This window comes from Python bivittatus, unplaced genomic scaffold (genome assembly GCF_059951505.1).
Source record: "Python bivittatus isolate LINGU-HERP-01145 unplaced genomic scaffold, Pbiv_v1 ctg000210_np1212, whole genome shotgun sequence".
Classification (NCBI taxonomy): domain Eukaryota; kingdom Metazoa; phylum Chordata; class Lepidosauria; order Squamata; family Pythonidae; genus Python; species Python bivittatus.
The window spans coordinates 3,132,042-3,145,073 of record NW_028277053.1 but is presented as its reverse complement, the minus strand read 5'-3'; the positions used below and the strand labels follow the sequence as shown (position 1 = coordinate 3,145,073).

General features: G+C 43.2%; 1 protein-coding gene across 6 annotated transcripts in view; it reads left to right on the top strand.

Moving 5' to 3' along the window:
• Positions 1 to 2,214: 2,214 nt before the first annotated feature.
• Positions 2,215 to 13,032, top strand: part of DENND4A (DENN domain containing 4A) — an 84,346-nt gene continuing 73,528 nt past the window's right edge. For 4 of the 6 annotated variants that reach the window (XR_015795870.1, XM_088139196.1, XM_088139197.1 and 1 more), the window contains exon 1: positions 2,215 to 2,356. The gene's annotated coding sequence lies outside the window, so the exon portion shown is untranslated. Of the gene's footprint in view, positions 2,357 to 3,574; positions 3,724 to 13,032 lie in introns of all 6 variants that reach the window. The other 2 variants (XM_088139195.1, XM_088139194.1) reach the window with 1 other exon arrangement.

Genomic DNA, 13,032 nt, shown 5'->3' with positions numbered 1-13,032 from the left:
TTAACAGCATCTTGAGCTCCTTTTTGGAAAGAGGGGATACAGATGAAACCAAGACCTTTAAACAGTTCTCTTTGCCAACATAGTTTTAGATGTCCTCTTTCTCCTAAGAAGCCGGAGACAGCGTTACATTATCCTAACAATTCTCCAAGGTAGGTTAGGCTGAGCAAGATGTAAATTAAAGTATCCAAGCCTGATTTTCCAAATTCACTGCAGTATTAGATAGATAGATAGATAGATAGATAGATAGATAGATAGATAGATAGATAGATAGATAGATAGATAGATGCTGTTACCCTTCCTGCTGTCTTCCAGATGCACTGGACATCAATACTCAGAATTCTTATGCAAGCTGAGTATTATGCAATACTCAGTCCAAAACATCTGGAGGACATAGGAGAGAGTAAGGTGGTGAATGTTTAGCCCAACTTTCCCTTTATAAATTCTCCAAGTCTCTCCCCTCTGCATCTGTTCTTCCAGGATGAAAGCATACCGTTGTTCACAAAGACCCCCCCCCCACTATAAACACTCCTTTCCCCCTTTGCCCAGAAGCCTCCATGTGATTAATTTTTATTGATAAAATCTGTATACTGTTTCAGTCTAACAGGACCTATTATTAAATAATATGGATCCACTCCCTTAATTGGGAGTGCCTGAAGGAAGAACGCTTGCCTACAGTGTCTGCACCCCCTTTGGCAAGAAGCTCAATGTAATTTAGGGGTTCTGAATTTGAAGTCCCCCACTATTCCTCAGCAACCATGGACAGGGAACCCCACATCTCATTCACTCCTGTGGAGGCCCCCCTCCATAATCAGATGGAGTGTCCCCTGTTACAATGCACTGGCCTCAATCCTGTGAAAAGTCCCCCCTTATTTTGGGGTGCTGAAGCCAAGACCTGTCCTTGAACAGGTCTTACCTGCTATCATCATAAGGCCCCCCATTACTCAGGGGTGTTCAGTTTGAATGAAGCCATTATTTTGGGGTGCTTAATATGATCCTCCCTTATTCCAGGGTGCTGAAGCTGACATCACTCCTTGAATGCCCCCTCCTGCAGCCATTATATGAGGTGTTCAGTAATAGGAAGCCCCCATTATTTAGGGCTGTTTCACAGTATGAACTCCTTTAATCTGGAGTACTGAAACTGAGATCTCTACTAGAGCACCCCCTCCTGCCTGCCCCCCAAGGATACCCCCATTATTCAGGGGAGCTTCATGTGATCTTCCATTATTGGTGTCTATGAACCCCCTCTTTCTGGTTGGTCTCTGCTTGAGTCCCCATGTGTGCCCCCCAAGCCCTGAGAAGTAATAAAGGGGGTTTATTACATGGAGGACCCCATGAGCCCCCTTATTCTGGGGTGCTGAGCTAAGGCTTCTGCTGGAGTGCCCCCTCCTGCCTGTCCCTCCAAGCCCCCCTTTTATTCAGGGGTGATTCATACTGTGATCTTCCATTATTGAGGGGCATTTATGAACCCCCTCATTCTGGGCAGCCTCTGCTTAAGCAGCTCCCAAGGCCCCCCCCATTATTCAGTATATAATTCATAATGTGGTCTTCCATGATTGAAGGGTGCCTATGAAGCCCCTTAATCTGAGGGGCCTCTGCTGGAGCCCCCCGTGTGCCCTCCATTGCTCGGGGGGGGTTGCTATATGGACCCATGACTGAGGGGTGTCTATAAGCTCCCTTATTCTGGGGGGCTCTGCTGGGGTCCCCCCCCCTTCCCCTCATTCTTCAGGGAGGCTCAGTTTCCTGGAGCTGCCATTACTGAGGGACATCTAGGTGCCCCCTCTGCTTGAGTCCTCCTGCCTACCCCCAAGGCCCCCATTACTCGGGGGATGCCACGCCTGAGGGGTGTCTATGAACCCCCGTATTCTGCTTGAACTGCCCCAAGACCCCCCATTATTCGGGGTGATTAATACTGTGATATTCCATTATTGTGGGGTGCCTATGAACCCCCTTTCTCTGGGGGCCTCTGCTTGAGCCCCCCTGCCTGCCCCCAAGGCCCCCCAATACTCAAGGGGGAGCCATGCCTGAGGGGTGTCTATCAACTCCCTTATTCTGGGGGGGCTCTGCCGGAGCCGTGCCTGAGGGGCGCCTGTGACCCCGTACTCCGCGGGTCCCCCGCGGGAGCGCCCCCTCTCCCTCTCCAGGGGACTCACTCCAGGCAGCCCCGCGCCTGAGGGGCGCCCGTGGCTCCGCCCCCCGCGCGCCCCTCCCCTTGGCCAAGATGGCGGCGGGCGCGAGGCTCCCCGGCGAGGCGCGAGGCGCGGCTGCTGCTGCTGCTGCTGTTGCCGCCGCCGCTGGCGGGACCGCGTCTGCCGGGAGGCCGCCGCTGCCGGCGCCGTGACGGGCCTCCTCGCCTCAGGTGAGCCGGGCGTGGAGGGAGGGGAGGTGGCTCCCCCGGTGGGGATCCCGAGGGGGGTGCTGAAGCCCCCCAAGGGCGCTGGGCAGGCGGGGGGCGGGGGCCCTCCCATCTCCCGGAGGGTTCATGGGGTCACCGGAGCTGGGGGCCTGGGGGGAGCCTGGGATGCAGAGCCTTCCCGCCTGAGGGATGCTGCTGCTGCTGCTGCTGCTGCCCCGCTGCCACCATCACGAGGGACGTTGTTATTAGTATCGCTATTATTGCTATTGCTGTTGCTGTTGCTGCGATGCGCACTGCCGTGTGACGAAGGTCCTGGGGTACGCCGATTTCTCAGCCTCCGGGCTGCATCCCTGCCATGCCTGAGCCTGTGCCCCGGGTTGGCACTGCCCCCGGCGTCGGCTCTGCTCCGGGCACGCCGAATTCGGAAGTTCACCGGGCGGGAGAGACCTGGAGGGTGCCCGGTCCAGAGCTGTGGGCACGCGCCGGGGAGGCCCAGCAGGAGAACCCGGGGCGAGATGAGCAGAAGATGGGGCTGGCTTCGTTCGGGGGGGCGGGGAGAGGGACGCCCTGGGACGGGGTGGGGGGCAGTGGGGACGGGGTTCCCTTTTACAGGTTTGCCCACAGAGGAAAGCAACGTGGACCCCCCATTGTGGCGAGAGCGGGGGAGATGCTGTGATCTTCTGACACCCCCCCCCCGCACCCTGCTCTCCATCGACAGAGTGGATCCAGGTTGCCTCTTCCAGGTTTCTCAATATCGATAAACCCATCCTAAATTCTGTGCCTTCTTTGCCAGGCATTTTGAGTCAGGTGCAGCACAGCTGTACAGGTGGATGCCCATCAGCTGAGTTTCCCTGGAAGAAACCTAACCTGCACTGAAAACCCTTCCTCCCCTCCCCTCTCCCCCCCCACCAAAAAATTAGACAGGAAAGCTGGTCTGCCTCTTTTATGTTACTCTCATCAAATCTAAGAGCCCCCTCGCCTTTCCGAAGAGAAATGATTTGGGAGAAAACGCTAGCTTTGCTTTTTGGTAAATGCAGAATGCGTTTCTATTTCATGTAAATATAACAGCCTGTGTATATATCCGGTTCCATTTATGTAGAATTATAATTATACATTGGCTGCCTCGAGCCCATTCCTTTTACGTAGAATTATAATTAAATGTTTACTGTGTAAATCCCATTTCATTTATATTGAAGGGTGTGATTCTTCTATTTCATACAGTAAAGAAGCGGAAGATTCATGTGCTTCAGTGAGAGGAAAAAAACAGCTTAGTACATTGACATTTTGCTGTATAGAAGGAGAATCCTTAACTTTCCTGGGATTTATAGCATAAATGCTTAAATTACACTGATTTCAGCCCTGAAAATTAGGTAAGCAATTGTTGCTTTGCATTGAAATAGAAATAAATACAGTTGATTTTTATTATCCAGAACTGAAGCAGAGGCTGAAAAAGATTTCCTTGGATAGTATTTTTATTATTGGCTTATTATTGGATATTATTATTAATAATAATATTTTTAGGCTGCCTTTTAGGAAGATTATATAAAAAAGGGTTATTTCTTTGTCTTTGGGATAACTTATGTAGGACTAGTAATCTGACATGTGGAAGTTTGCTATTGGAAAATAGGGTTGGGGGTTTAACTGCCAGAGTTGTCATGATTGTGTGAACAGTGCAAGGACAAGCAGGCACTTGGGAATGGCTGTATTTATAGTTTGTTAGGTAATTCTGTTGGTCCATTATAAACATATTCACAGGAGGAATTTAATTCCAGTTCTGTAAGATCAGCCAGCGTTCACAGATGGTATACGAACTTTCAGGTTCAAAAGGCTTTTGTTCTTCAGAGATTATTTTTAAATTTGAGAAATATGTATAGTGGGAAGCTATTTGAGAGGGGAGCTGGCTACTAATTGTATTTATGTTGGAAGGAAGGATGCTATTTGGGGAAGATGGAGAGTTGAGAGTGAAATGGATGATGGAAGGGAAAGCACGGGGATAGAAAAATGGTTTTATTTGGGACCGGAATATTTGGAGGAAGCAGGTTAATAACAGTATCATTTCTGTACATCTTTCAGAATATCAGTATCATTATTAGAAGGGAAGTTAGGGGATGGCTGAAGTAATAAAGGTATGGGAATTTTACAGAGCACTGGATCAATTTGGGGTTTCCAGGGAGATCCCTGCTAAGATGTAGTCATCTTTTTAACTAGTCTCCCAAGAAAAGCAAAAATGATGGTTGGTCTAATTCACTCATTTACTCTTCTCTGTGGGTGACGATGGTATATATGTCTGTAATTTAATGTGTGTTGAATGCTTGTAGGGAGGGGATTAAGCTCCTATCTAAAATTAGATCCCTGGGATTTGTTTGGAAGAGTCGTGATGTGGTTCCCCACCCCCCCTGGTTTCCAATGGATACAGTAAATTTCCATTAGATTTTTAGTGTTTGACATTAGAGGAAATACACTAGATAAATAACTTCAAAATTCATGTTAGAAATGGTTAGGTGCTTTAGTGTTATTAGTTTATTAGTCCTCCATGATCAGGAACTGTATTAATACCTTTCTGCATTATAATAGTAATGGATTTCTGGAGTGTGGGTATAAATTTGGGTTAGGGTTTAGTTCGATTTAGGAAACGTTCATTGTTCCATTGTTTTGTTTTCTTTTTAAGATGTATATGTAACACCGGGGTCTCAAACAAACATGAAGAATTGAGGTAGTGATTATCTACAGCTATAAATCATTCGTAGACATTGATTTTGATCTGCATTCTTGCAACCTTGCAGCGTCACAAATGTGGTGAAAAGTTCAACTGCATACAGTGAAGAAAGAAACATTTTGAAGTTTTTGCTCAGTAGGCTTGCAAAACTTACATCTAGGATGGACTGGATAAACATCATCCAGATTGGCTCAACCCAGTTTGCTGATTGAGATGGAAATTCAAATGCTATCCATCCCTTTGCTAATTCCTAATTTATCAGGACGTTTCTCTTGCATCTGATTGAGATGACTGAAAACAGGAAAATGTACATGCATAGATTGGCTCATTTGCCACTTTGCTGCCTTTAACAGTACCCAGAATGTGCCCACTGAGACAGTTATCTGTGCCAATCCTTGTCTACATAGTATAGGTTACTTTAAAAACAGAGTGATTAGTATTTTTCCTCTAACATAGCAGCAGTGTAAACTTTAGAGGCTATGATATTTTTATGGTTATCCCTTCTGTAATAACCAGAAAAATCAGCAGGCCAGATACTAATAACACTTAGCAGCTTGTTAATTATGTCAGTGGCTTTTGGAACCCTGCTAATCTCATGTTCTATTTTAAAAAATGCACAAATGTGTCTTGGACACAACCCCAGTCAAGATTTATGTTTTACATTTATGTGTATGCTGGAAATGGGGAGGGGGTGGGAACTATGTATTTTGCTCTTGACATTTAATATTTGAAGAGAGCCAATTAGTAGAATGATGTGTTGGACAGTTTAAAAAAACACTAAATTTCACATTTAGTCTCAGGTTTCTGCTATCCAATACTTATCTTTCACTTTCTGAAAGATTACATCAAAACAGCAAGGATATAATCCTGGGAGAGATTGATTTCTGTAATGGGTATGGACTCTTGCTTGTTGACTTTAAGTTGTAACACTATTTCTTAAAAATAGAGTTCAGTTTCTTCTATGGGAAATGTTTTCGTCTTTCCTCTGGAGTAGATGTCAGCAAGGGCACCCTTGATTCCATTCCATCTCCTTAAGTAGAGCAATGCAGCCATGAAATTGTAAGGCCAGACCTAAAAGGAGAGCTACAGAAAGAGTGAACAACGGAGTTTGGGAGGGAAGTGGTAGTTGAAGCTATAACTTGACATCTGGCACTGTCCTACCAAAGTTAGCTGCAGATGATGGCCCTGAATAATGAAAGGTTTCCTTGGGGTTTCTGCGATGAATTGTAGAACCAGATTTATTTATAGGAAATAGACTGCAGCTTTTGTGGCAGGCCATATGGAGGATGTCAAGGGTAGCAAAGATACCTCTGTCTTGTAATCTACTTCTGTATATACATCATTTTTTTCTTCTGCCTTGATGAGATCTACTCTTGCACTTCATTACATTTAAATCTCCTGAAGTAAAGATGTACATCTGTTGTCAAGTAAATTCATATGGCATAGGTTGAAAGATGAGTTGGTGTGGTTTGCTGAATGAGGTGGTTGTTGGTTGTGGTAGAAAGGAAGGTTATACTGTAGTCCACTCTTGTTGCAGTCTGATAATTACTGTTGTGTGTTTTGTTTTTTTAATAAGTAACAGAATTATTATGGCTTGCTTAGAAAAAACGTGTTGATGCATGTAGGGCTAGTTGCTGTATCCTGTTTGTCAGCTGGAAGGGAATTAGAATGCAAGCTTGGAATGCCCCCATCCCATGGACATCAGGATATGTTCCTTTTGGTTCATGTTGACCAAATAAAAAGAGATAAAATGGATGTAAGAATAGTCCTGTTTATGCTGTTGATACAAAAACCAACAGTATGTTTTGAACTGGAGAATGTCACTGTTAACATGCTAATATTACCAATTCATCTGTGTAATTCCATATGTGTGAATATTGGGTGGACGTCTACTTCCTGAACCCGGCAGCTGTATAGGTTGCTACTTTATGTGTATAGTATTTTCTCTTCATGAATAAAAGTGGAGAAGCCCTTAATTTCCTGAGGTCCTTCGCAAAGGTATAGGACAAAAAGGTATAGGACAAAAATGAATAAATGAACTTGGAAAGAAATTCTGATTTGTTAAAATCAATTGCAGCTTAGGATAACTAATGGAATATGGATTTTCCCCATTATGTTAAATATTGGAAATGTGCTTTTCAGAAGAAGAAAGCTGAAATGAATTGCACAACCAAATACATTGTAATAAAAAGACATAACTGATGTAATCATTGTTTTAAATATGCTGCTTTAATTTCTCAGAAGTGCAATTTGAAGTTCTTAGGCAATTGTTGTCTGACATAGCAGGAGGCTATGATGCAACCATTACTGTCCCCCCCCCCCCCCGAACTTTGAATCTTCTGCCTGAGAGCGGGCTTGTAGGATGATTCTAATCTTCCACCACGGGGAGGTATGAAAACATTTCTTTGTCTCTTTAAAAGTGTAAAATTGCTAGGATTAGAGAAAATGATAATTTTGAAAAACCAAACAAGAATGATATGCTTTCTTCTCTTTAATAATTACAATAATTAGTCTAGGTTAATAGGAGATTATTAGGTTTGCTTAAGGGGGAAATATTAAATAATGTTTACAAAATCTGCAGTTCACTGAAATCCTTGTCTTTGAGAATTAACCATTTTGATGGAGGATTAGCTTGTTTTATACAGGGATAGAAAAAGCTCCTCTGTTGAACTCAGGGATGAGTCATCTCTGTTTTCTGTTCTGCTAGAGAGCCTCGTTGGCTTTAAACAAATGGTCAACCTCGATGCATTGCAACAGGAGACTAGTTTTCAAGGGAGTAATTGCATCTGGAGAAAGAATCTGAAATCTTGTCCCTCTGTTTCAATTAAAAACTATCTGTACCCTCTTTTAAATCAGTTAATTAGTTGGTATGATAAACTAGCATCAGCTTCCAGAGATTAAGGAAGGGGGAATCAGTTCTTCCTGAGAAGATGCGGTCAACCTTAGATATAAACTGCTTTGTCTTTTTTGAGACCAGTCTGTGTTTGTTTGAATCATACCATAAATATTTTATATCTTTCTCTACCTTATCAGCACAGTTGGGCTGGTGTTTCTGAGTATTGTCAACCAGAGTTAGGGGGAAAAAGTACCATATCAATGGGGCTTAAATAACATGTAACATACTTAAGTAACATACTGAACGCCTTCCAATGGTCATGGAGAGAGATGATATAGGCACGATAGGATGCCTCATCGTCATAATTGGAAGCCCTGTTGAATGTTTCTCTTCCCACACATTGTGAAATTATCTTTATGGCTAATCATTTTTTTTAAATGAATCTGTGACTGCAAAGGTGCAGGATTCTGCTGAAACAATAAATAATAGAGCTTTTCTGTGCTTATCCATATTCTGTATAAAAGTGATGGATATTATTTATTGATAAATTGACTCTAACGGTGGATGTTTTCCTGCTTTATCCTGTGAAGACTTTCTTAACCTATTCCTAGAAGTGGAATATGTTCTTTCAGCCAGCTTGACCCAAATAATGAGTGATAGTAGAAGAATGTAACTTAACTGCTATGATAGAGCAAATCAGGTGGCTCTTCTTTGTGTTTCGTGATGAATAGGAAGTCCAAAAAGGGAAGGAAGTGTCCTTCAAGAAGACAGAGAGATTCTTCAGTGTTGCCCAACCGGGTGACGGAAATGTTTCCCCCTCCGACCCTTTTAGTCATAAAACTCATTAGGCAACCTTGGGCCTTTCTTAGTCATTGTCATTTCTTTTTATAATAACTGCCCCCTTTAAATTGTTTTGAGGTTAAGGGGGAAGTGAAAGTGATGAAAGATAACTGCGTATATCACCCTGACTTCCCTAGAAGATTGGCAGGCCATAATTTAAAAATATGTGTGATTATATCTAGGCTTAGTTCTTGGAGCATATGAAACAAAATAAACAGGACAAATTGTACAGATTTAGTGCTAGTTTGGAAGGCAGGTTCTAGGAGTTGTACTTCCAATGCATCTGAAGGGAACCTTGTTGAAGATGAGAGAGTTAAAGAAAAATGAACTGATTTGTCAATCCAGATAATGGGCAGAGACAATAGAAGCCCAGGAAACTCAAATGCTGAGGAGCCAATCAGGAGTTGGGAGTTTTCTGCTCTCCAGTGGGCTTTTAGAAAAGGAGGGGAGCTGCATTTTGCTTTCATCTTTCATCTTCCTTACCATTGGAGATCTCCCCCCAGGGCTAGCTGAAAGTCAGGTAAGAAAAGAAGCCTCGATCCATAGTGATATAGCAAGCTAGAGACTAAAGAAAGCTAAATGCTGATTTGGAATTTATTTTATTTTATGGAGTATGATTTCAGCTGTGGGACTTTCATAGTGAAGGAGCAGTGATCGAAAAGTCATTGTTCAATCTTTCTTTTCTCCTTTCTCCTTTTGTGCTTTTTCAACTTCCTTCTATTTTTTATCCTTGATGTTACATTAAAGACTTGAATACAGGTAGTCCCCAGTTTAAGAACAAGTTCCGTTCCCAAGATCCATCCTTAAGTCGAATTTGTATGTAAGCCGGAACAGTATTATTGTATAGAGGTATAGGGTTTAGAGATTCTCTCATGGGAATCAGTGGCACCCAAAGCACTACATCCTCTGTGTGTGTGTGTGTGTGTGTGTGTGTGTGAGTGCATCCCTGCAATTGTACAATGGGAGGGGTGGGATGAACTGTTAACAACAGCAGTTGGACATTAAAGGCAAGCCTGATTGTCAGGCTTAAAAGTGTAAGAAAGAAAAGGGATCATCAGTAGATCTGTCCAATTCCCTCTCCCCCTTTTCTTTCTAATCTACAAACCATGGCTAGTTAAGGAATTAGATCAAGTGTGTGCTTCTAAGGGAGGCAAAGTCACCCAGCATACCAGCTCTGCAGAGGAGGGCATGGAGGTCAGAATGTCAACCTCGGGAAAGCACCAAGAGGTTCCAGCTGCCATTCTAAAGGGCATGGAGGTTGACAAGTGAGATGCGGAGTGCATGGGCAGAACTGTGAAAGGATTAGGAAAAAAATGCACTGCTCAAGAGGCAGAAGTAAAACTAGAAGAAAAAAAGGATGGCACATGGAGCAACAATGGCATGGTTAAAAAGGGGGCTAAGTGCACTTGGCCAAATTTGAACGGACATATGTGGAATTTAAAACTCTCAAAAACCAAGACATTGGTTGCCTGGTACTGGTGGAAACAATGGAAATTGGGTTGAGTGACATGGATAACTATGATCTGTTCCAAGAGGGGATGAAAATCAGGCTTGGGCTTACAGTGGAAAATGCCCGTTAGAAGTTTCACAACCTCAGAAAGTTCAGCAATAGCTACTCAGTGTTTGCTGCCGAATTAGGAGATCCAGGGAGATTTGGCTGGAGAGATCTTGGATAAAGACATGGGAAGAACTGAAGAACTTCTCATTCCTTGCATTTCTTGAGCTGTTCTTCAATTTCTTACCAGACTGCTTTCAAGAGCAGGTATGTACCTGAGCCCCTCACATCACTGAAATGACTAAAATGGCAGAGAAACTTGCAGAGGTGAAGTCAGGGTTTGGACAATGCCTGATTCATGAGCAAAAGACTTCAGAAAGCCCTTTGGATACAGAGAAGATCCCTCACTCATCCAGTTCAAAGCTGGGAGCAAATCCACTTGGAAGAGAACCACCTCTCCAACCAGAAGGCCAACTCAACAAATTTGCAATGTGAGGTTTCCAGTGTGGCAAAGTGGGATATGTAAAAAATATTTTACATATTTTTAACCAGAAAGAGAAGGATTCCAGGGAAGGTAACTTTATGGGAGCCACTTTAGAACTCTTCTCTCCTCTAAAACTGAGTTCGGAGGCTGAGGAAGATTGACAAAAGTGCCAAGATGATGTTGGGATAGAAACTTTCCAGGAGGTGCAGAAGGGGTATACAAGCCTAGTCACAATCCAAGAATTGGTAGAGAGTGACTTGACTTCCCCCAAAGGAACCTGAGAGCTCCAGTACATAATTAAGGATGGACATCTGTACATAGAGTACCTCCCAAGAGATAGATGGAGAAAGAAAGAATAGGCAGCTCATGGTCCTCACCCAGTTTCACTTGGTGCTCCAAAGTTTAGCTCATGACAACCAAAAAGAACATCCTGGGATGAATAGAACCGGCCAAAATGGACTGAAAATGTCTACTGCAAAGGATGCGGGAAGGATGTAACTGCAGATGTCAGAGCATTGGGAACTGCCATGATAAGGCTAAAGCCCCTTTGCAAAACCTATTATAAAGATCCCTTTCAGAGAGTGGTGGTATATATGGTGAGGCCAGTCCATCCTCGGGCACTTTGGAGCAAGCAAGAAGTCTTAACTTGAATGTTGGATTATACCACTCATAGTCCAGAGGCAATGGCCAGGAGCTGGATTGATGCTGAATTGGCGAATAAGGCCCTAACTGTCAGCCCCACTAGGTAGACCTGACCAGAAAATCAACTCCATGAGATGTCTAGAACTACACTTTATTGAGATAGGCTATCAATCAATCAATCAATCAATCAATCAATCAATCAATCAATAAATATTTTATTAAGGTCACAGACCAAAATTACAAATAAAAATGCATTAAAATGAAATAAAACAAAACATGATAATATATTGCAGTTAATGGTGGGATCATCAGTGGGCAATATAGATAGGCTATAGTAACAGAATCTTGCAAGCCTGATTGCGCTGTACCTCCCCTCTTCTTTATACCCCAGCGAATCAGGGAGGTGTTTGCCTGACCTGCTTCTGAATATTATCTTGTTTCTGCTTCCAAAAACAGTATTATCTTAAAGAATGCTTCAGCTTCCTTTGCCTAGGTAGCGGTTCTTGTATATTTCTGTCAAGGTCACCTCCCTTGCATTCTGCACTAACAGACTTATTTGCTAGGTGCCCCATTTCCTCCTTACAGTGTAGACTGGAAGCAGTTAATACAAGGATCAAGAACCTAAGACTTCTGATTAGTAGTATTTATCAGAAAGGTGAATGTTGCAATGCAAGAATTCTAGCCAGTATCCTGTTTTCAGATGAGACACCTGTTTATATAGGCAATCTGTTCTGGCAAAACTCTTCTCTTTTTCCTCCTGCTTTTTCAGGGTAGAGGGTAGGAGGCTTGTCTCTTTCATGAAGGTGAGGCAGTCTGCATCTGTTGGTTGTTTTGGTAACTGCTGCTGTTTTATCAGTATGAGAAACAACAGACATACTAGGGTAGGTTGGCTGGTTGAGGTTCTCAGAAACGTTGGAATGAACTTCATTATAGGGAAGAGAGGGAAATGTGGCCGGTGGAGAAAAATTACAAAGCTGCTTTTCTCAGGGGTTGTGGGGAGGGTGCAGTAGAGTTGTGGGTGGAGAGTTTAGAGATCCTTTTGTAGGAATTAGTGGTGTCCAATCCACTTTATCCCATATGTGTGTATGTCTGCCCCATTACATCCAGGTTCACGTGCCCCCCCCCCGAAAGTCACTGGGCCCATCATTCTCTTTCAGTGCAAGCAACAGGGTTGTTGTTATGGAGAAATGTTGCGAAGGGAAATCTCCATGTAAGGTGCCTTGAGCTCCTGGGAAAAAATAGAATATATATTTAGCATATCCTTTTTTCTTTTTAAACAATAGTTGCTCTTTGTCATTCTGAACTTGATATTTCAGCAGAGCATACAGTTGTTTTCTTTATTCTCCTTTTACCCACTGCTGTAAAATAATCCTTGGGGGCAGGGACAGTAGGTAGAGGGCTAATCTGGATCGCGTCATTTAAGCCATTAGGAGCAGTTGCTTATGTGGTGCACTGTGCTTGAAAAATATCGGTGTTCCATTATGTCGGCACAAATTGATTTGGAGAGTTGAGGCTATAATTTCACTTAATGTTTCCGGCGTAGTAAGTTGCTTGAAGTGATGATGGTGTTGTTTATATATAATATAACATTTGGATGCTATATACTGTGGTTAATCTTAGCCAAAAGGCTGAACAATGATATAATATCTTGATAAGTAATTCTGTT